Source organism: Oncorhynchus masou, unplaced genomic scaffold (genome assembly GCF_036934945.1).
Source record: "Oncorhynchus masou masou isolate Uvic2021 unplaced genomic scaffold, UVic_Omas_1.1 unplaced_scaffold_181, whole genome shotgun sequence".
In the NCBI taxonomy this organism is placed as follows: Eukaryota; Metazoa; Chordata; class Actinopteri; order Salmoniformes; family Salmonidae; genus Oncorhynchus; species Oncorhynchus masou.
In genome coordinates this window covers 1,273,592-1,294,926 of record NW_027016550.1, presented here as the reverse complement: position 1 = coordinate 1,294,926, position 21,335 = coordinate 1,273,592, and positions in this window count along the sequence as shown.

Below are 21,335 nucleotides of genomic sequence, written 5' to 3'. Positions count from 1 at the left end.
AGTGTATACACACAGCGGAGGGAGAGTAGTGTGTGTGTGTGGAGAGTACCTCTGTGGTACGTCAGCTCTCAGGGCAACATGATGCTGAGGTTGGTGTATACACACAGCGGAGGGAGAGGAGTGTGTGTGGAGAGTACCTCTGTGGTACGTCAGCTCTCAGGGCAACATGATGCTGAGGTTGGTGTATACACACAGCGGAGGGAGAGTAGTGTGTGTGTGTGGAGAGTACCTCTGTGATACGTCAGCTCTCAGGGCAACATGATGCTGAGGTTGGTGTATACACACAGCGGAGGGAGAGGAGTGTGTGTGTGTGTGTGGAGAGTACCTCTGTGGTACGTCAGCTCTCAGGGCAACATGATGCTGAGGTTGGTGTATACACACAGCGGAGGGAGAGGAGTGTGTGTGTGTGGAGAGTACCTCTGTGGTACGTCAGCTCTCAGGGCAACATGATGCTGTGGTTGGTGTATACACACAGCGGAGGGAGAGTAGTGTGTGAGTGAGTGAGTGTTCAGCATGGAGACTCAAAGTGGAAAACTCTCCTCCATTTTAAAAACAGGAACCAGCTTCATTGCTGACACAAAATGGAGTCCAGCTGAACATGGTTTCTCCTTCTGGAGGGGTTCCCGCGGTAACTGGGCCGCTGCTCGGGGATAGGACATTGTTCGGCACAGCACTTGAGGACACATGTTATTGTAAAAACAAAAGTTACTTGAAATACAATAGGATTGATCGGCTAATGATCTAGTAGGTCCGATAAGGCAGGAGACATCATTCAGGAGACGACAATCGATAGATGTATCTCTTTATTGATCAACTATAAATATTGATCTGCTAAATAGATATCGGGAGAAACACTGATTACGGAGATTGCTTCAGTAAAAAAAGAAACAAACCCTTTTCCCTCCTCCTCTTCCTCCTCTTCCTCCCCCTTTTCCCTCCTCCTCCTCCCCCTCTTCCTCCCTATCCTCCTCCCCCTTTTCCCTCCTCTTCCTCCTCCTCCCCCTCTTCCTCCCTATTCCTCCCCCCTCCCCCCTTTCTCTCCCCTCCTCTTCCTCCTCCTCCCCTCTTCATCCCCCTTTTCCGTCCTCCTCTTCTCCTCCCCCTTTTCCTCCTCCTCCTCCCCCTCTTCCTCCCTATCCTCCTTCCCCCTCTTCCCTCTCCTCCTCCCCCCTCTTCCTCCCTATCCTCCTCCCCTTTTCCCCTCCTCCTCTTCCCTCCTCCCTTTCCCTCCTCCTCTTCCTCCTCCACCACCTCCACTCCTCCTCCTCAGCTCAAAGACATTTACAAAACAAGCATTTAGTATTTTTCTAAATAATATTTCCCCCGTGCGTACAGAGATATTCATGGGGTGTGTCGGGACGGAGAAAAGGCTGAAACCCGCTGGGGGGGCAGAGGATGGGGACCAGGGGGGGGGGCAGATAGATGGGGACCAGGGGGGGCAGATAGATGGGGACCAGGGGGAGCAGATAGATGGGGACCAGGACAGATAGATGGGGACCAGGGGGGGCAGATAGATGGGGACCAGGACAGATAGATGGGGACCAGGGGGGCAGATAGATGAGGACCAGGAGGCAGATAGATGGGGACCAGGGGGGGCAGATAGATGGGGACCAGGGGGCAGATAGATGGGGACCAGGGGGGGCAGATAGATGGGGACCAGGGGGGGCAATAAGAGTGTGTTCACTCCCAGAGAAACACTGATAATATCTCAAAACATCAGGCCATCAGAACCCTGTTAACACCAGCAGGGTGATAAGGTCATGGGGAGTAGGCGGGTCCAGACAGGACAGGCACCAATCAGAACACAGGGACTGTATCCCCCCATTGTTGGGATTGTCAGCAGGTCTCTCTCGTTAGTGTGATACGTCTGGCAGATAGACAAACCTCCTCTCATCAAAACTACTGTGACTCACGGCTACGATCCAGCCAGGGAGGATGTCTTCCCTGAAAATAAAAACCACTTCCTGTCTTTTATACACATCTACGAGTGTTAGAACTATTGTATTTACAGGTAGACGTCTGGGTGTGTTTATAGAGAAGACCCTTGTGTTTCAAGAGTTTCTGAATACGGTCCATCGTCTCTCTCTCCAGGTGGTCTTCGTTCGTTGGATCAAACGCTATGAGTTGACCGGATCGAGCTTGGCGTTGGTCGGGTGTCGTTAGCGTGTCGTCCATCAGATGATGGGGACTCCGTCCGTGTTGTAGATCATACCCGTGGTGGGCTCGTATGTCCCGGCCAGGTAGTACAGGTCTTGGCTGTCGGCGTAGCGACGCGTCAAGTCATGCTTTCGTACTCCGACACGCTGACCACCAGACACTTGTGACTGACCGTCTGGACATCGTTCTCATCGCTGTGGACGACTGGTACAGAGCCATGCAGGGACACATTAACAAACAAATAAGGTGTGTTAGTGTGTGGTGTGGTAGGGTGTGGTAGTGTGGTGTGGTAGGGTGTGGGGGTGTGGTGTGGTAGAGTGTGGTGTGGTAGGGTGTGGTGTGGTAGGGTGTGGTAGAGTGTGGTAGGGGTGGTGTGGTAGGGTGTGGGGTAGGGTGTGGTAAGGTGCGGGGTAGGGTGTGGTAGGGTGTGGGGGTAGGGGGTGGGGCAGGGGTGTGGTGTGGGGGTAGGGTGTGTGGGTGTAGGGTGTGTGGGTAGGGTGTGTGTGTGGGTAGGGTGTGTGTGGGGGTAGGGTGTGGTGTGGCAGGGTGTGTGTGGGGGTAGGGTGTGGTAGGGTGTGTGTGGCGGTAGGGTGTGTGTGGGGGTAGGGTGTGGTGTGGGGGTAGGGTGTGTGGTAGGGTGTGGTGTGGCGTGGTAGGGTGTGGTGTGGTAGAGTGTGGTGTGGTAGAGTGTGGTGTGGTAGAGTGTGGTCTGATAGGGTGTAGTGTGGTAGGGTGTGGTGTGGTAGAGTGTGGTGTGGTAGAGTGTGGTGTGGTAGGGTGTGGTGTGGTAGGGTGTGGTGTGGTAGGGTGTGGGGGTAGGGTGTGTTGTGGTAAGGTGTGGGGGTAGGGTGTGGGGGTAGGGTGTGGTAGGGTGTGGGGGTTGGGTGTGGTGGGGTAGGGTGTGGGGTAGGGTGTGGTGTGGGTGTAGGGTGTGTGTGGGTGTAGGGTGTGTGTGGGTGTAGGGTGTGTGTGGGTAGGGTGTGTGTGTGGGTAGGGTGTGTGGGGGTAGGGTGTGTGTGGGGGTAGGGTGTGGTGTGGTAGGGTGTGTGTGGGGGTAGGGTGTGGTGTGGCAGGGTGTGTGTGGGGGTAGGGTGTGGTAGGGTGTGTGTGGCGGTAGGGTGTGTGTGGGGGTAGGGTGTGGTGTGGCAGGGTGTGTGTGGGGGTAGGGTGTGGTGTAGGGTAGGGTGTGCAGGGGTGTGGTGTGGCGTGGTGTGGTAGGGTGTGGTGTGGTAGAGTGTGGTGTGGTAGAGTGTGGTGTGGTAGAGTGTGGTCTGGTAGGGTGTAGTGTGGTAGGGTGTGGTGTGGTAGAGTGTGGTGTGGTAGAGTGTGGTGTGGTAGAGTGTGGTGTGGTAGGGTGTGGTGTGGTAGGGTGTGGTAGGGTGTGGTGTGGTAGGGTGTGGTAGGGTGTGGTGTGGTAGGGTGTGGGGGTAGGGTGTGGTGTGGTAAGGTGTGGGGGTAGGGTGTGGGGGTAGGGTGTGGTAGGGTGTGGGGGTTGGGTGTGGTGGGGTAGGGTGTGGGGTAGGGTGTGGTGTGGGTGTAGGGTGTGTGTGGGTGTAGGGTGTGTGTGGGTGTAGGGTGTGTGTGGGTAGGGTGTGTGTGTGGGTAGGGTGTGTGTGGGTAGGGTGTGTGTGGGGGTAGGGTGTGGTGTGGTAGGGTGTGTGTGGGGGTAGGGTGTGGTGTGGGGGTGTGTGGGGGTAGGGTGTGGGTGGTAGGGTGTGTGTGGGGGTAGGGTGTGGGAGGGGGGTGTGGGGGTAGGGTGTGTAGGGGGTAGGATGGGGGGGGTGGTAGGTGTGGGGGTGTGGTGTGGGGTGTGTGGGGGTGTGGGTGGGGTGTGGTGGGGGGTGTGGTAGGGGAGTGTGGTAGGGTGTGTGGTATGTGGTGTGGTAGTAGGGTGTGTGTGTGGTGTGTTAGGGTAGGGTGGGTGTGGTAGGGTGGTGTGGTGTGTAGTGTGGGGGTGTGGCAGGGTGTGTGTGGGGGTGGTAGGGTGTGTGTTTGGTGTGGTAGGGTGGGTGTGGTAGGGTGGGTGTGTGGTGTGGTAGGGTGTGGTAGGGTGGGTGTGGTAGGGTGTGTGTGTGGTGTGGTAGTGTGTGGTAGGGTGTGGTAGTGTGTGTGTGTGGTGTGGTAGGGTGTGGTCGTGTGTGGTAGGGTGTGTGGTAGGGTGTGGTAGGGTGTGTGTGTGGTGTGGTAGGGTGTGTGTGTGGTGTGGTAGGGTGTGGTAGTGTGTGTGTGGTAGGGTGTGTGTGTGGTGTGGTGTGGTAGGGTGTGTGTGGGGTGTGGTAGGGTGTGTGTGGGGGTAGGGTGTGTGTGGGGGTAGGATGTGTGGTAGGGTGTGTGGTAGGGTGTGGGTGGTAGGGTGTGGGGGGGGTGGTGTGGGAGGGTGTGGGGTGTGGTAGGGTGTGTGTGGGGGGGTGTGGTAGGGGAGTGCAGGGGTGTGTGGTATGTGGTGTGGTAGGGTGTGGTAGGGTGTGTGTGTGTGGTGTGTTAGGGTAGGGTGGGTGTGGTAGGGTGTGTGTGTGGTGTGGTAGGGTGTGTGGTGTGGTAGGGTGTGTGTGGGGGTGTGGTAGGGTGTGTGTGTGGTGTGGTAGGGTGGGTGTGGTAGGGTGTGGTAGGGTGGGTGTGGTAGGGTGGGTGTGTGGTGTGGTAGGGTGTGGTAGGGTGGGTGTGTGGTGTGGTAGGGTGGGTGTGTGGTGTGGTAGTGTGTGGTAGTGTGTGTGTGTGTGGTGTGGTAGGGTGTGGTCGTGTGTGGTAGGGTGTGGTAGGGTGTGTGTGTGGTGTGGTAGGGTGTGTGTGTGGTGTGGTGGGTGTGTGTGTGGTAGGGTGTGTGTGTGTGGTGTGGTAGGGTGTGGTAGGGTGTGTGTGTGGTGTGGTAGGGTGTGTGTGTGTGGTGTAGTAGGGTGTGTGTGGTAGGGTGTGTGTGTGGTAGGGTGTGGTAGGGTGTGTGTGTGGTGTGGTAGGGTGTGTGTGTGGTGTAGTAGGGTGTGGTAGTGTGTGGTAGGGTGTGGTAGGGTGTGTGTGTGTGGTGTGGTAGGGTGTGTGTGGTGTAGTAGGGTGTGTGTGTGGTGGTGTGTGTGTGGTAGGGTGTGGTAGGGTGTGGTGTGGTAGGGTGTGTGGTGTGGTGTGGTAGGGTGTGGTGTGTGGTGTGGTAGGGTGTGTGGTGTGGTGTGGTAGGGTGTGGTGTGTGGTGTGGTGTGGTAGGGTGTGGTGTGTGGTGTGGTAGGGTGTGGTGTGGCGGGTGTGGTGTGTGGTGTGGTGTGGTGTGGTAGGGTGTGGTGTGGTGTGTAGGGGTGTGGTAGGGTGTGTGGTGTGGTAGGGTGTGTGGTGTGGTGTGGTAGGGTGTGGTGTGTGGTGTGGTAGGGTGTGGTAGGGTGGTCTCACCTCCATGAAGTCTTTCCTCTGGCGGAGGGAGAGCAGAGATGAAGGAAGAGACTGACCAGACATCTGATCCCAGTTCTAGAAGGAGAGAGATGGGGGAGAGATGGAGGGGGAGAGGGGGGGGGAGAGAGGGGGAGACGGGGGGAGGGAGGAGAGGACGGGGGGAGAGAGAGACGGGGAGGGGAGGGAGAGAGGGGGGGGGAGAGGGGGCAGGGGGAGGGAGGGGGAGAGGACGGGGGAGAGAGAGAGACGGGAGGGAGGGGGAGAGGGGACGGGGGAGAGAGAGAGAGACGGGGAGGGAGGGAGAGAGACGGGGGGAGAGAGAGATGGGGAGAGAGAGATGGGGAGGGAGAGAGAGATGGGGAGGGAGAGAGAGAGAGAGATGGGGAGGGAGAGAGAGAGATGGGGAGGGAGAGAGCGATGGGGAGAGAGAGAGATAAAACCAGTTAACTCTGACCCCTGACCCCTACCTTCTTGTGTAGTTTCTTGCCAGGGTTGGTCTCCTCTGGGTGATAAAACCAGTTAACCCCTGACCCCTACCTTCTTGTCATGTAGTTTCATTCCAGGGTTGGTCTCCTCTGGGTGATAAAACCAGTTAACCCCTGACCCCTACCTTCTTGTCATGTAGTTTCATGCCAGGGTTGGTCTCCTCTGGGTGATAAAACCAGTTAACCCCTGACCCCTACCTTCTTGTCATGTAGTTTCATGCCAGGGTTGGTCTCCTCTGGGTGATAAAACCAGTTAACCTCTGACCCCTACCTTCTTGTCATGTAGTTTCTTGCCAGGGTTGGTCTCCTCTCGGTGATAAAACCAGTTAACCCCTGACCCCTACCTTCTTGTGGTGTAGTTTCTTGCCAGGGTTGGTCTCCTCCGGGTGATAAAACCAGTTAACCCCTGACCCCTACCTTCTTGTCATGTAGTTTCATGCCAGGGTTGGTCTCCTCTGGGTGATAAAACCAGTTAACCTCTGACCCCTACCTTCTTGTGGTGTAGTTTCTTGCCAGGGTTGGTCTCCTCCGGGTGATAAAACCAGTTGACCCCTACCTTCTTGTGGTGTAGTTTCTTGCCAGGGTTGGTCTCCTCCGGGTGATAAAACCAGTTAACCCCTGACCCCTACCTTCTTGTGTAGTTTCTTGCCAAGGTTGGTCTCCTCCGGGTGATAAAACCAGTTAACCCCTGACCCCTACCTTCTTGTGGTGTAGTTTCTTGCCAGGGTTGGTCTCCTCCGGGTGATAAAACCAGTTGACCCCTACCTTCTTGTGGTGTAGTTTCTTGCCAGGGTTGGTCTCCTCCGGGTGATAAAACCAGTTAACCCCTGACCCCTACCTTCTTGTGGTGTAGTTTCTTGCCAGGGTTGGTCTCCTCCGGGTGATAAAACCAGTTGACCCCTACCTTCTTGTCATGTAGTTTCATGCCAGGATTGGTCTCCTCTGGGTGATAAAACAAGTTGACCCCTACCTTCTTGTGGTGTAGTTTCTTGCCAGGGTTGGTCTCCTCCGGGTGATAAAACCAGTTGACTCTGACCACCATGTTGGATCCCCAGCTCTCCCACATGCTCTGGATCTTCCCTATGAAGGGCAGGTTGGGTCGGCCTGCGGAAAGGAACACGGCGCAGTCCCCGATACCAATCATCTCTCTCCCCCGCACGATGGCCTTGTAGAACAGCTTCTTAGCCTTGCCTTTCATACCACGCCTCTGGAGACAGACAGGCAGGCAGGCAGTCAGACAGTCAGACAAACAGGCAGTCAGAAAGACAGACAGACAGGCAGGCAGGCAGTCAGAAAGACAGTCAGAAAGACAGACAGACAGGCAGGCAGTCAGAAAGACAGTCAGACAGACAGACAGACAGGCAGAAAGACAGTCAGAAAGACAGACAGAGGGCATGCATGGAGAAATTTCTCTGGCTGGAACCCCCCCCCCCCCAAAAAAATCGACTCCAAGTGTCATCGAGAGATTCAAATTATCAATCCCGAGCGTGTAATACCAATCCCAAGCGTGTAATACCAATCCCAAGCGTGTAATACCAATCCCAAGCGTGTACTACCAATCCCAAGCGTGTAATACCAATCCCAAGCGTGTACTACCAATCCCAAGCGTGTAATATCAATCCCAAGCGTGTAATACCAATCCCAAGCGTAATACCAATCCCAAGCGTGTAATACCAATCCCAAGCGTGTAATACCAATCCCAAGCGTGTAATACCAATCCCAAGCGTGTAATACCAATCCCAAGCGTGTAATACCAATCCCAAGCGTGTAATACCAATCCCAAGCAATACCAATCCCAAGCGTATAATACCAATCCCAAGCGTGTAATACCAATCCCAAGCGTGTAATACCAATCCCAAAGCGTAATACCAATCCCAAGCGTGTAATACCAATCCAAGCGTGTAATACCAATCCAAGCGTGTAATACCAATCCCAAGCGTGTAATACCAATCCCAAGCGTAATACCAGTAGCGTGCTTCACCAATCCCAAGCGTGTAATACCAATCTGACGTGTAATACCAATCAAGCGTGTATTACCAATCCCAGCGTGTAATAATTAATCCTAAGCGTAATACCAATCCCAAGCGTATTACCACCAATCAGCGTGTAATACCAATCTGCCGCAATATCAATCCCTGCGTGTAATACCAATCCCAAGTTGTGTAATACCAATCCCAAGCGTGTGTTCAGCTCTCACCTGTGTGGATTACCCTAACCACTTCCAGAGCTGTCTGGCAGGCAGGAAGGCAGAGATCTTAGGTCTGTTCTCTACGCCGGGTAATCGCTGTCTCTTAGCCAGCTCCTTGGTGGTGGGAGGGCCCTCTGCGCGTGGCTGCCCACCGACCCCACACCTCCCTGGGACTTCTGCCGGGGCTGGACTGACCACGGGGCCTGGCTGGCTGGGAGGACGGGGGAGATAGACGGGGAGGAGAGGAGGAGATTGATCTTCTTCTAATACTTCTTCCTCCTCTTCCTCTTCCGTCTTTCAACTTCTTAATTTCTTCCTCTTCCTCCTTCTCTTCCTCCACCTCCTCCTGTGGGGTAGTTGGAGGGGGGGGAGACGGGAGAGGTGCAGGGAGCTGGGGCGGTCTCCTCGTCAGAACTACAAGAGGACTCCTCGTCAGTGGAGGAGGAAGAGGAAGAGGAGGTGCTAGAGGAGGATGAGGAGGAGGAGGCTGGGGAGGAGGGGGTGGGAGCAGCTGGAGCTACACGCCCGTTTCTTCCTCGTCTCTTCCTCTTCCTCAGATCCTGAACTACTGCTGTGAGACCCCCTCTCGTCTCCCCTGTCTCACTCCCTCTCTTCTCTTCCCCTTGTTTTTGTTCTCTCCTCTCTCTTTTTGGTTCTCTGTCCCCCTCACGGTCTCTTTCTCTGCCCAGAGAAGGCGTTCTGTTAGGCGGGTTCTCTCCCCAGCAGCCCCGCCTCGCTCTCCGTAGCCCTCCCCTTTACCCTCGCCGGCTTCTGGGTGGCTGTGGCCGTGGCGAGGGTGTGTGTTCTTGCCGTAAGCCCCTGGCCTCCAGCAGCCCCGCCTCGCTCTCCGGAGCCCTCCCTTTCCCCTCGCCGGCTTCTGGCTGGCTGCGGCCGTGGCGAGGGTGTGTGTTCTTGCCGTAAGCCCCTGGCCTCCAGCAGCCCCGCCTCGCTCTCCGGAGCCCTCCCTTTCCCCTCGCCGGCTTCTGGCTGGCTGCGGCCGTGGCGAGGGTGTGTGTTCTTGCCGTAAGCCCCTGGCCTCCAGCAGCCCCGCCTCGCTCTCCGGAGCCCTCCCCTTTACCCTCGCCGGCTTCTGGGTGGCTGCGGCCGTGGCGAGGGGTGTGTGTTCTTGCCGTAAGCCCCTGGCCTCCAGCAGCATCAGAGCCTTGGTCTTCTTGGTCTTGGGTGAGGTCACGCCTTCGTGGTCCAGCTTTACTAGGGGTTCCTCTAGGAGGGCCTTACGCCCCTGTCGCACCCCGCCCTGCCCTCCCACCCCCGGGACATGCCTGGGTCTGGAGATACCAGGAATAAAGGTGCTAGGGTCCGGTCTGGATCTGACAGCAGAGAGGTCTAAGCTGGGTCTGGGTTTAGAGGTACTAGAGCTGGGCCCAGGGCTGGTTCTGGGTTTAGAGGTACTAGAGCTGGGCCCGGGGCTGGTTCTGGGTTTAGAGGTACTAGAGCTGGGCCCGGGGATGGGTCTGGGTTTAGAGGTACTAGAGCTGGGCCCGGGGCTGGGTTTAGAGGTACTAGAGCTGGGCCCAGGGCTGGGTTTGGAGGTACTAGAGCTGGGCCCAGGGCTGGTTCTAGGTTTGGAGGTACTAGAGCTAGACCCAGGGCTGGTTCTGGGCCTGGTAGAAGGATCCAGGGTGGGCCTGGGTTTGTTATGGTTCTGTTTGGGTCTGGAGATTGCTTTGGGAGCGGTTCTGGGTTTGTTGTGATCAGGATTAAAGTTAGCTGCAGGCCCAGGAGTTCTGCTCCTAGAGTCAGGTCTAGGTTTGGATTTTGGTATCGGTGGTAAGGTTAGTTTTAGGGTTTGGTAGAAGAGGCTTGGGTGGGTCTGATGATAGGGGAAGTAGAGTTGTTTAAGTAGTGGAGGGGAGAGTATAGACTTCGGGTTGGTTTTAGGGTGAGGCTGGGTGCTGGACGTTGCTAAGAGTGTGAGGTTGGGTTGGCTGTAATAGGTCCATCCTTAGTATCTTCCTGCAGGGGCTGCGGTAGAGGAGGGGGCTTGTGAGAGGCTTGGCTGGCCTCCTGTAGGGTTCTGGCTGCGGTGGGGGTAGGCTGGGGGTGCTGGTGGGCTTGGAGGGTCGGCCTGGTCCCGGCCTGGGGGCAGACAGGGGTCTTTCCTGAGCAGGTCTCTGGGAGGAGGAGGGCTTGTCCTGGGCTGGTCTGGTGGGGAGCTGAGGTCTGTCTGGAGCCTGGCTGGGTCCAGGGGGGCATCGTTCTCCCGGGGTCTGGGCTCAATGGGGGCTCTAGAGGGAAGGAAAGGCAGGAGTTAACAAATGACTGACCTGGTTTACAGACCCAACAGGGATAACAGACCCAACAGGGTTAACAGACCCAACAGGGACCAGGCCCAACAGGGATAACAGACCCAACAGGGATAACAGACCCAACAGGGATAACAGACCCAACTGGGATAACAGACCCAACTGGGATAACAGACCCAACAGGGATAACAGACCCAACAGGGATAACAGACCCAACAGGGATAACAGACCCAACAGGGTTAACAGACCCAACAGGGTTAACAGACCCAACAGGGATAACAGACCCAACAGGGATAACAGACCCAACAGGGATAACAGACCCAACAGGGATAACAGACCCAACAGGGTTAAAAGACCTAACAGGGATAACAGACCCAACAGGGTTAACAGACCCAACAGGGATAACAGACCCAACAGACCCAACAGGGATAACAGACCCAACAGGGTTAACAGACCCAACAGGGTTAACAGACCCAACAGGGTTAACATAATTCACAGACCCAACAAGGATAACAGACCCAACAGGGATAACAGACCCAACAGGGTTAACAGACCCAACAGGGTTAACATAATTCACAGACCCAACAAGGATAACAGACCCAACAGGGATAACAGACCCAACAGGGATAACAGACCCAACAAGGATAACAGACCCAACAGGGTTAACAGACCCAACAAGGATAACAGACCCAACAGGGATAACAGACCCAACAGACCCAACCGGGATAACAGACCCAACAGGGATAACAGACCCAACAGGGATAACAGACCCAGCAGGGATAACAGACCAACAGACCCAACAGGGATAACAGACCCAACAGGGATAACAGACCCAACAAGGATAACAGACCCAACAGGGATAACAGACCCAACAGGGATAACAGACCCAACAGGGATAACATAATTCACAGACCCAACAGGGATAACAGACCCAACAGGGATAACAGACCCAACAGGGATAACAGACCCAACAGGGATAACAGACCCAACAGGGATAACAGACCCAACAGGGATAACAGACCCAACAGGGATAACAGACCCAACAGACCCAACAGGGATAACAGACCCAACAGGGATAACAGACCCAACAGGGATAACAGACCCAACAGGGATAACAGACCCAACAGGGATAACAGACCCAACAGACCCAACAGGGATAACAGACCCAACAGGGTTAACAGACCCAACAGGGTTAACAGACCCAACAGGGTTAACAGACCCAACAGGGATAACAGACCCAACAGGGATAACAGACCCAACAGGGATAACAGACCCAACAGGGATTACAGACCCAACAGGGATAACAGACCCAACAGGGATAACAGACCCAACAGGGATAACAGACCCAACAGGGATAACAGACCCAACAGGGATAACAGACCCAACAGGGTTAACAGACCTAACAGGGACAACAGACCCAACAGGGATAACAGACCCAACAGACCCAACAGGGATAACAGACCCAACAGGGTTAACAGACCCAACAGGGATAACAGACCCAGCATGGATAGTTAGAGCCAACATGGATAACAGACCCAACAGGGATAACAGACCCAACAGGGATAACAGACCCAACAGGGATAACAGACCCAACAGGGATAACAGACCCAACAGGGATAACAGACCCAACAGGGTTAACAGACCCAACAGGGTTAACAGACCCAACAGGGTTAACAGACCCAACAGGGATAACAGACCCAACAGGGTTAACAGACCCAACATGGATAACAGACCCAACAGGGATAACAGACCCAACAGGGATAACAGACCTAACAGGGATAACAGACCCAACAGGGATAACAGACCTAACAGGGTTAACAGACCCAACAGACCCAACAGGGTTAACAGACCCAACAGGGATAACAGACCCAACATGGATAACAGACCCAACAGGGATAACAGACCCAACAGGGATAACAGACCCAACAGGGATAACAGACCCAACAGGGTTAACAGACCCAACAGGGTTAACAGACCCAACAGGGATAACAGACCCAACAGGGATAACAGACCCAACAGGATAACAGACCCAACAGGGATAACAGACCCAACAGGGATAACAGACCCAACAGGGTTAACAGACCCAATAGGGTTAACAGACCCAACAGGGATAACAGACCCAACAGGGATAACAGACCCAACAGGGTTAACAGACCCAACAGGGTTAACAGACCCAACAAGGATAACAGACCCATAGGATAACAGACAACAGGGTTAACAGACCCAACAGGGATAACAGACCCAAGGATAACAGACCCAACAGGGATAAGAGACCCAACAGGGATAGAGACCCAACAGGGATAACAGACCCAACAGGGATAACAGACCCAACAGGGATAACAGACCCAACAGGGATAACAGACCCAACAGGGTTAACAGACCCAACAGGGATAACAGACCCAACAGGGATAACAGAGACCCAACAGGGATAACAGACCCAACAGGGATAACAGACCCAACAGGGATAACAGACTAAACAGGGATAACAGACCCAAATAGATAACAGACCCAACAGGGTTAACAGACCCAACAGGGATAACAGACCCAACAGGGTTAACAGACCCAACAGGGATAACAGACCCAACAGGATAACAGACCCAACAGGGATAACAGACCCAACAGGGATAACAGACCCAACAGGGTTAACAGACCCAACAGGGATAACAGAATCCACCAGCAGTTATAAAGTCTTAGAGCTTTTCAACTAGCGTCGGAGGTCTCTGATTGGCTCACCAGGTTTGGAGTTTGGGTTCTTGGCCTGGTCTCCTCTGCCCAAGGGAGTCCTGCTAGGCCTCGCTCACTGGTGTCCTTGCTGTGTCTTCCTGACACGCCTCCTGGGCAGCTGGCCACTAGCAAGCTGGGGAGGGCTCAGCACCTAGGGGGCAGGTTTAATATCAGAATCATCAGACAGACTGACCAAACCCACAGGAAAGACACAAGAGTGTGTGTCCTTGTGTGTGTGTGTGTGTGTATGTGTGTGTGTGTGTGTGGAGTCCTGTGTGTGTGTGGTGTGTGTGTTTGTGTGTGAGTCCTTTTTTTTGAGTGTGTGTGTGTGTGTGTGTGAGTCCTGTGTGTGTGGAGTGTGTGAGTCCTTGTGTGAGTGAGTGTGTGTGAGTCCTTGTGTGTCCTTGTGTGAGTGTGTGGTGAGTCCTGTGTGAGTGTGTGTGTGAGTCCATGTGTGTGTGTGTGTGTGGTGTGAGCTTTGTAGTCAGAGAGGGCAGCAGTGATGTAGGAGAGGGGCTGTGTCCTTACATCTGTAGTCAGGGCAGCAGTCTGGCTGACAGGAGAGGGCTGTGTCCTTACACTGTATCTTGTAGTCAGGGGGCAGCAGTCTGACGTGGGAGAGGGGGGCTGTGTCCTTACACTGTATCTTGTAGTCAGGGGCAGCAGTCTGATGTAGGAGAGGGGCTGTGTCCTTACACTGTATCTTGTAGTCAGGGGGCAGCAGTGTGACGAGCGTGGGGGGCGCATGCATGTACTTTGTGGTGGTCAAGGGGGCAGCAGTCGCGTGGGAGAGGGGGCTGTGTCCCAGCACTGTATCTTGGCCAGGGGGCAGCAGTCTGACGTGGGAGAGGGGGCTGTGTCCTTACACTGTATCTTGTAGTCAGGGGCAGCAGTCAGCGTGGGAGAGGGGGCTGTGTCCTGGCCTGTATCTTGTAGTCAGGGGTCAGGGGTCAGCAGTCTGATGTAGGAGAGGGGCTGTGTCCACTGTATCTTGTAGTCCCGGGGGCAGCAGTCTGAGCCTTGGGAGAGGGGGCTGTGCTCGCCCACTATCTTACTAGTCCAGGGGGCAGCAGTCTAGCAATGGAGAGGGCTGTATCACCACCACAACATCTTGTAGTCAGGGGTCAGCAGTCTGATGTGGGAGAGGGGGCTGTGTCCTTACACTGTATCTTGTAGTCAGGGGCAGCAGTCCTGATGTGGGAGGGGCTGTGATCTTACACTGTATCTTGTAGTCAGGGGCAGTCTGACGTGGGAGAGGGGCTGTGCTGGAGAGGTCAGAGGGCAGCAGTCTGATGTAAGGAGAGGAGGTTGTCCTTCACTGTATCTTGTAGTCAGGGGGCAGCAGTCTGACGTGGGGAGAGGGGGCTGTGTCCTTACACTGTATCTTGTAGTCAGGGGGCAGCAGTCTGATGTGGGAGGGGGCTGTGTCCTTGCTGTATCTTGTAGTCAGGGGGCAGCAGTCTGACGTGGGAGAGGGGGCTGTGTCCTTACACTGTATCTTGTAGTCAGGGGTCAGCAGTCTGACGTGGGGAGGGGCTGTGTCCTTACACTGTATCTTGTAGTCAGGGGGCAACAGTCAGGCTGGTCTGTATCTTGTAGTCAGGGGGGCAGTCTGATGGGAGAGGGGGCTGTGTCCTTACACTGTATCTTGTAGTCAGGGGGCAGCAGTCTGATGTGGGAGAGGGGGCTGTGTCCTTACACTGTATCTTGTAGTCAGGGGTCAGCAGTCTGACGTGGGGAGGGGGCTGTGTCCTTACACTTATCTTGTAGTCAGGGGCAACAGTCTGACGTGGAGAGGCTGTGTCCTTACACTGTATCTTGTAGTCAGGGGCAGCAGTCTGGCGTGGGGAGGAGCTGTGTCCTTACACTGTATCTTGTAGTCAGGGGGCAGCAGTCTAGTGGGAGAAGGCTGTGTCCTTACACTGTATCTTGTAGTCAGGGGGCAGCAGTCTGATGTGGGAGAGGGGGCTGTGTCCTTACACTGTATCTTGTAGTCAGGGGTCAGGGGGCAGCAGTCTGACGTGGGAGAGGGGGCTGTGTCCTTACACTGTATCTTGTAGTCAGGGGGCAGGGGTCAACAGTCTGATGTGGGAGAGGGGGCTGTGTCCTTACCTGTATCTTGTAGTTAGGGGCAGCAGTCTGATGTGGGAGAGGGCTGTGTCCTTACACTGTATCTTGTAGTCAGGGGCAGCAGTCTGACGTGGGAGAGGGCTGTGTCCTTACACTGTATCTTGTAGTCAGGGGGCAGCAGTCTGATGTGGAGGGGCTGTGTCCTTACACTGTATCTTGTAGTCAGGGGGCAGCAGTCTGACGTGGGAGAGGGGCTGTGTCCTTACACTGTATCTTGTAGTCAGGGGGCAGCAGTCTGATGTGGGAGAGGGGGCTGTGTCCTTACACTGTATCTTGTAGTCAGGGGCAGCAGGGGTGGAGGGGCTGTGTCCTTCTGGTAGTGGGACATGGGAGAGGGCTGTGTCCTTACACTGTATCTTGTAGTCAGGGGGCAGCAGTCTGACGTGGGAGAGGGGGCTGTGTCCTTACACTGTATCTTGTAGTCAGGGGGCAGCAGTCTGATGTGGGAGAGGGCTGTGTCCTTACACTGTATCTTGTCAGGGGGCAGTCTGATGTGGGGAGGGGGCAGCACTGTATCTCAGGGGGCAGCAGTGTGGGGAGGGGGCTGTGTCCTTACACTGTATCTTGTAGTCAGGGGGCAGCAGTCTGATGTAGGAGAGGGGGCTGTGTCCTTACACTGTATCTTGTAGTCAGGGGGCAGCAGTCTGATGGGGGAGAGGGGCTGTGTCCTTACACTGTATCTTGTAGTCAGGGGTCAGCAGTCTGACGTGGGAGAGGGGCTGTGTCCTTACACTGTATCTTGTAGTCAGGGGGGCAGCAGTCTGATGTGGGAGAGGGGCTGTGTCCTTACACTGTATCTTGTAGTCAGGGGGCAGAGTCTGATGTGGGAGAGGGGGCTGTGTCCTTACACTGTATCTTGTAGTCAGGGGGCAGCAGTCTGAGCGTGGGAGAGGGGGCTGTGTCCTTACTGTATCTTGTAGTCAGGGGGCAGCAGTCTGATGGAGAGGGCTGTGTCCTTACACTGTATCTTGTATTCAGGGGGCAGCAGTCTGATGTGGGAGAGGGGGCTGTGTCCTTACACTGTATCTTGTAGTCAGGGGCAGCAGTCTGACGTGGGAGAGGGGGCTGGGCCCACACTGTATCTTGTAGTCAGGGGGCAACAGTCTGACGGGGGAGAGGGGGTCTTGTGTCCTTTACACTTGGCCCTCCCATAGTCAGGGGGCAGCAGTCTGATGTGGGAGAGGGGACTGTGTCCTTACACTGTATCTTGTAGTCAGGGGGCAGCAGTCTGACGTGGGAGAGGGGGTCTGTATCTTATGGTGGGGGCAGCAGTCTGACACTGTATCTTGTGTCATGGGTCAGGGGTCAGCAGTGTGAGATGTGGGAGAGGGGGCTGTGTCCCTGTATCACTGTATCTTGTAGTCATGGGTCAGGGGTCAGCAGTCTGACGGAGAGGGCGGTCCTTACACTGTATCTTGTAGTCAGGGGCAGCAGTCTGATGTGGGAGAGGGGCTGTGTCCTTTTGCTGTATCTTGTAGTCAGGGGGCAGCAGTCTGATGGGGAGGGGCTGTGTCCCTTACACTGTATCTTGTAGTCAGGGGGCAGCAGTCTGACGTGGGAGAGGGGGCTGTGTCCTTACACTGTATCTTGTAGTCAGGGGGCAGCAGTCTGGCGTGGGGAGAGGGGCTGTGTCCTTACACTGTATCTTGTAGTCAGGGGGCAACAGTCTGACGTGGGAGAGGGGCTGTGTCCTTACACTGTATCTTGTAGTCAGGGGGCAACAGTCTGATGGGAGAGGGGACTGTGTCTCACACTGTATCTTGTAGTCAGGGGCAGCAGTCTGACGTGGGAGAAGGGGGCTGTGTCCTTACACTGTATCTTGTAGTCATGGGTCAGGGTCAGCAGTGTGATGTGGGAGAGGGGGCTGTGTCCTTACACTGTATCTTGTAGTCATGGGTCAGGGGTCAGCAGTCTGACGTGGGAGAGGGGGCTGTGTCCTTACACTGTATCTTGTAGTCAGGGGGCAGCAGTGTGATGTGGGAGAGGGGGCTGTGTCCTTACACTGTATCTTGTAGTCAGGGGGCAGCAGTCTGACGTGGGAGAGGGGGCTGTGTCCTTACACTGTATCTTGTAGTCAGGGGTCAGCAGTCTGACGTGGGAGAGGGGCTGTGTCCTTACACTGTATCTTTGTAGTCAGGGGCAGCAGTCTGGTGTGGGAGAGGGGCTGTGTCCTTACACTGTATCTTGTAGTCAGGGGGCAGCAGTCTGACGTGGGAGAGGGGCTGTGTCCTACACTGTATCTTGTAGTCAGGGGGCAGCAGTCTGATGTGGAGAGGCGGCTGTGTCCTTACACTGTATCTTGTAGTCAGGGGCAGGGGGCAGCAGTCTGGTGTGGGAGAGGGGCTGTGTCCTTACACTGTATCTTGTAGTCAGGGGGCAGCAGTCTGACGGGAGAGGGGCTGTGTCCATACACTGTATCTTGTAGTCAGGGGCAGCAGTCTGATGTGGGAGAGGGGCTGTGTCCTTACACTGTATCTTGTAGTCAGGGGGCAGCAGTCTGACGTGGGAGAGGGGGCTGTGTCCTTACACTGTATCTTGTAGTCAGGGGCAGCAGTCTGACGGGGAGAGGGGGCTGTGTCCTTACACTGTATCTTGTAGTCAGGGGCAGCAGTCTGATGTAGGAGAGGGGTTGTGTCCTTACACTGTATCTTGTAGTCAGGGGCAGCAGTCCGATGATGTGGGAGAGGGCTGTCCTTACACTGTATCTTGTAGTCAGGGGCAGCAGTCTGATGTAGGAGAGGGGCTGTGTCCTTACACTGTATCTTGTAGTCAGGGCAGCAGTCTGATGGAGAGGGGCTGTGTCCTTACACTGTATCTTGTAGTCAGGGGTCAAGGGGCAGCAGTCTGGTGTGGGAGAGGGGCTGTGTCCTTACACTGTATCTTGTAGTCAGGGGGCAGCAGTCTGACGTGGGGAGAGGGGGCTGTGTCCTTACACTGTATCTTGTAGTCAGGGGCAGGGGGCAGCAGTCTGACGTGGAGAGGGGGGCTGTGTCCTTACACTGTATCTTGTAGTCAGGGGTCAGGGGCAGTCTGATGTGGGAGAGGGGGCTGTGTCCTTACACTGTATCTTGTAGTCAGGGGGCAGCAGTCTGATGTGGAGAGGGGGGCTGTGTCCTTACACTGTATCTTTGTAGTCAGGGGCAGCAGTCTGATGGTGGAGAGGGGCTGTGTCCTTACACTGTATCTTGTAGTCAGGGGCAGCAGTCTGACGTGGAGAGGGGCTGTGTCTACACTGTATCTTGTAGTCAGGGGGCAGCAGTCTGACGTGGGAGAGGGGGCTGTGTCCTTACACTGTATCTTGTAGTCAGGGGGCAGCAGTCTGACGTGGGAGAGGGGGCTGTGTCCTTACACTGTATCTTGTAGTCAGGGGGCAGCAGTCTGACGTGGGAGAGGGGCTGTGTCCTTACACTGTATCTTGTAGTCAGGGGGCAGCAGTCTGATGTGGGAGAGGGGCTGTGTCCTTACACTGTATCTTGTAGTCAGGGGGCAGCAGTCTGATGTAGGAGAGGGGCTGTGTCCTTACACTGTATCTTGTAGTCAGGGGGCAGCAGTCTGACGTGGGAGAGGGGGCTGTGTCCTTACACTGTATCTTGTAGTCAGGGGTCAGCAGTCTGACGTGGGAGAGGGGGCTGTGTCCTTACACTGTATCTTGTAGTCAGGGGGCAACAGTCTGACGTGGGAGAGGGGCTGTGTCCTTACACTGTATCTTGTAGTCAGGGGGCAGCAGTCTGATGGGTGGAGAGGGGGGCTGTGTCCTTACACTGTATCTTGGTAGTCAGGGGGCAGCAGTCTGATGTAGGAGAGGGGGCTGTGTCCTTACACTGTATCTTGTAGTCAGGGGGCAGCAGTCTGACGTGGGAGGGGGGCTGTGTCCTTACACTGTATCTTGTAGTCAGGGGGCAGCAGTCTGACGTGGGGAGGGGGATGCGACCGTGTCACCGTCATCAAACTCAATCATGGACGAGGTCATCACTGTCATCACCGCCTGAACTTCCTGTACAGACAGGAAGGGGTTAAAGTAACAGGTCACCTAAATTCAAACGTGCCCTTGAATGTAGCTAGATAGACGCTATCACACACCAAGTATTAGTTCAGTAAGGAACAGGTCACCTAGATTGGAAATGACTAGATGTGTCCAAACTATTGGCTGGTGATGAGACTAGAAAACAGTAAAACAGTGGGAGAGGGGGCTGTGTTGTTTTCTCCAATGTTATTTATCGGCTTTTCTAGTTTTTATTGGCCAAAAGCCAGCTATATAGCGTAGAGACAGTGGTACTGTGCGTTACCGTTGACTACGGTGCCGGGGTAGAGACAGTGGTACTGGGCGTTACCGTTGACTACGGTGCCGGGGTAGAGACAGTGGTACTGGGCGTTACCGTTGACTACGGTGACGGGGTAGAGACAGTGGTACTGGGCGTTACCGTTGACTACGGTGCCGGGGTAGAGACAGTGGTACTGGGCGTTACCGTTGACTACGGTGCCGGGGTAGAGACAGTGGTACTGGGCGTTACCGTTGACTACGGTGCCGGGGTAGAGACAGTGGTACTGGGCGTTACCGTTGACTACGGTGCCGGGGTAGAGACAGTGGTACTGGGCGTTACCGTTGACTACGGTGCCGGGGTAGAGACAGTGGTACTGGGCGTTACCGTTGACTACGGTGCCGGGGTAGAGACAGTGGTACTGGGCGTTACCGTTGACTACGGTGCCGGGGTAGAGACAGTGGTACTGTGCGTTACCGTTGACTACGGTGCCGGGGTAGAGACAGTGGTACTGGGCGTTACCGTTGACTACGGTGCCGGGGTAGAGACAGTGGTACTGGGCGTTACCGTTGACTACGGTGCCGGGGTAGAGACAGTGGTACTGGGCGTTACCGTTGACTACGGTGCCGGGGTAGAGACAGTGGTACTGGGCGTTACCGTTGACTACGGTGCCGGGGTAGAGACAGTGGTACTGGGCGTTACCGTTGACTACGGTGCCGGGGTAGAGACAGTGGTACTGTGCGTTACCGTTGACTACGGTGCCGGGGTAGAGACAGTGGTACTGTGCGTTACCGTTGACTACGGTGCCGGGGTAGAGACAGTGGTACTGTGCGTTACCGTTGACTACGGTGCCGGGGTAGAGACAGTGGTACTGTGCGTTACCGTTGACTACGGTGCCGGGGTAGAGACAGTGGTACTGTGCGTTACCGTTGACTACGGTGCCGGGGTAGAGACAGTGGTACTGTGCGTTACCGTTGACTACGGTGCCGGGGTAGAGACAGTGGTACTGTGCGTTACCGTTGACTACGGTGCCGGGGTAGAGACAGTGGTACTGTGCGTTACCGTTGACTACGGTGCCGGGGTAGAGACAGTGGTACTGGGCGTTACCGTTGACTACGGTGCCGGGGTAGAGACAGTGGTACTGGGCGTTACCGTTGACTACGGTGCCGGGGTAGAGACAGTGGTACTGGGCGTTACCGTTGACTACGGTGCCGGGGTAGAGACAGTGGTACTGGGCGTTACCGTTGACTACGGTGCCGGGGTAGAGACAGTGGTACTGCTGGCTCCAGTATGCAGCAACACGACAGCCTTCAGGAAGATACCAGACTGACGGAGGCATCACATCCACAATCTGGAATAACACACAGAATAACACACTGACGAGGCATCACATCCACAATCTGGAATAACACACAGAATAACACACTGACGAGGCATCACATCCACAATCTGGAATAACACACACACTGACGAGGCATCACATCCACAATCTGGAATAACACACAGAATAACACACTGACGAGTCATCACATCCACAATCTGGAATAACACACAGAATAACACACTGACGAGGCATCACATCCACAATCTGGAATAACACACAGAATAACACACTGACGAGGCATCACATCCACAATCTGGAATAACACACAGAATAACACACTGACGAGGCATCACATCCACAATCTGGAATAACACACAGAATAACACACTGACGAGGCATCACATCCACAATCTGGAATAACACACA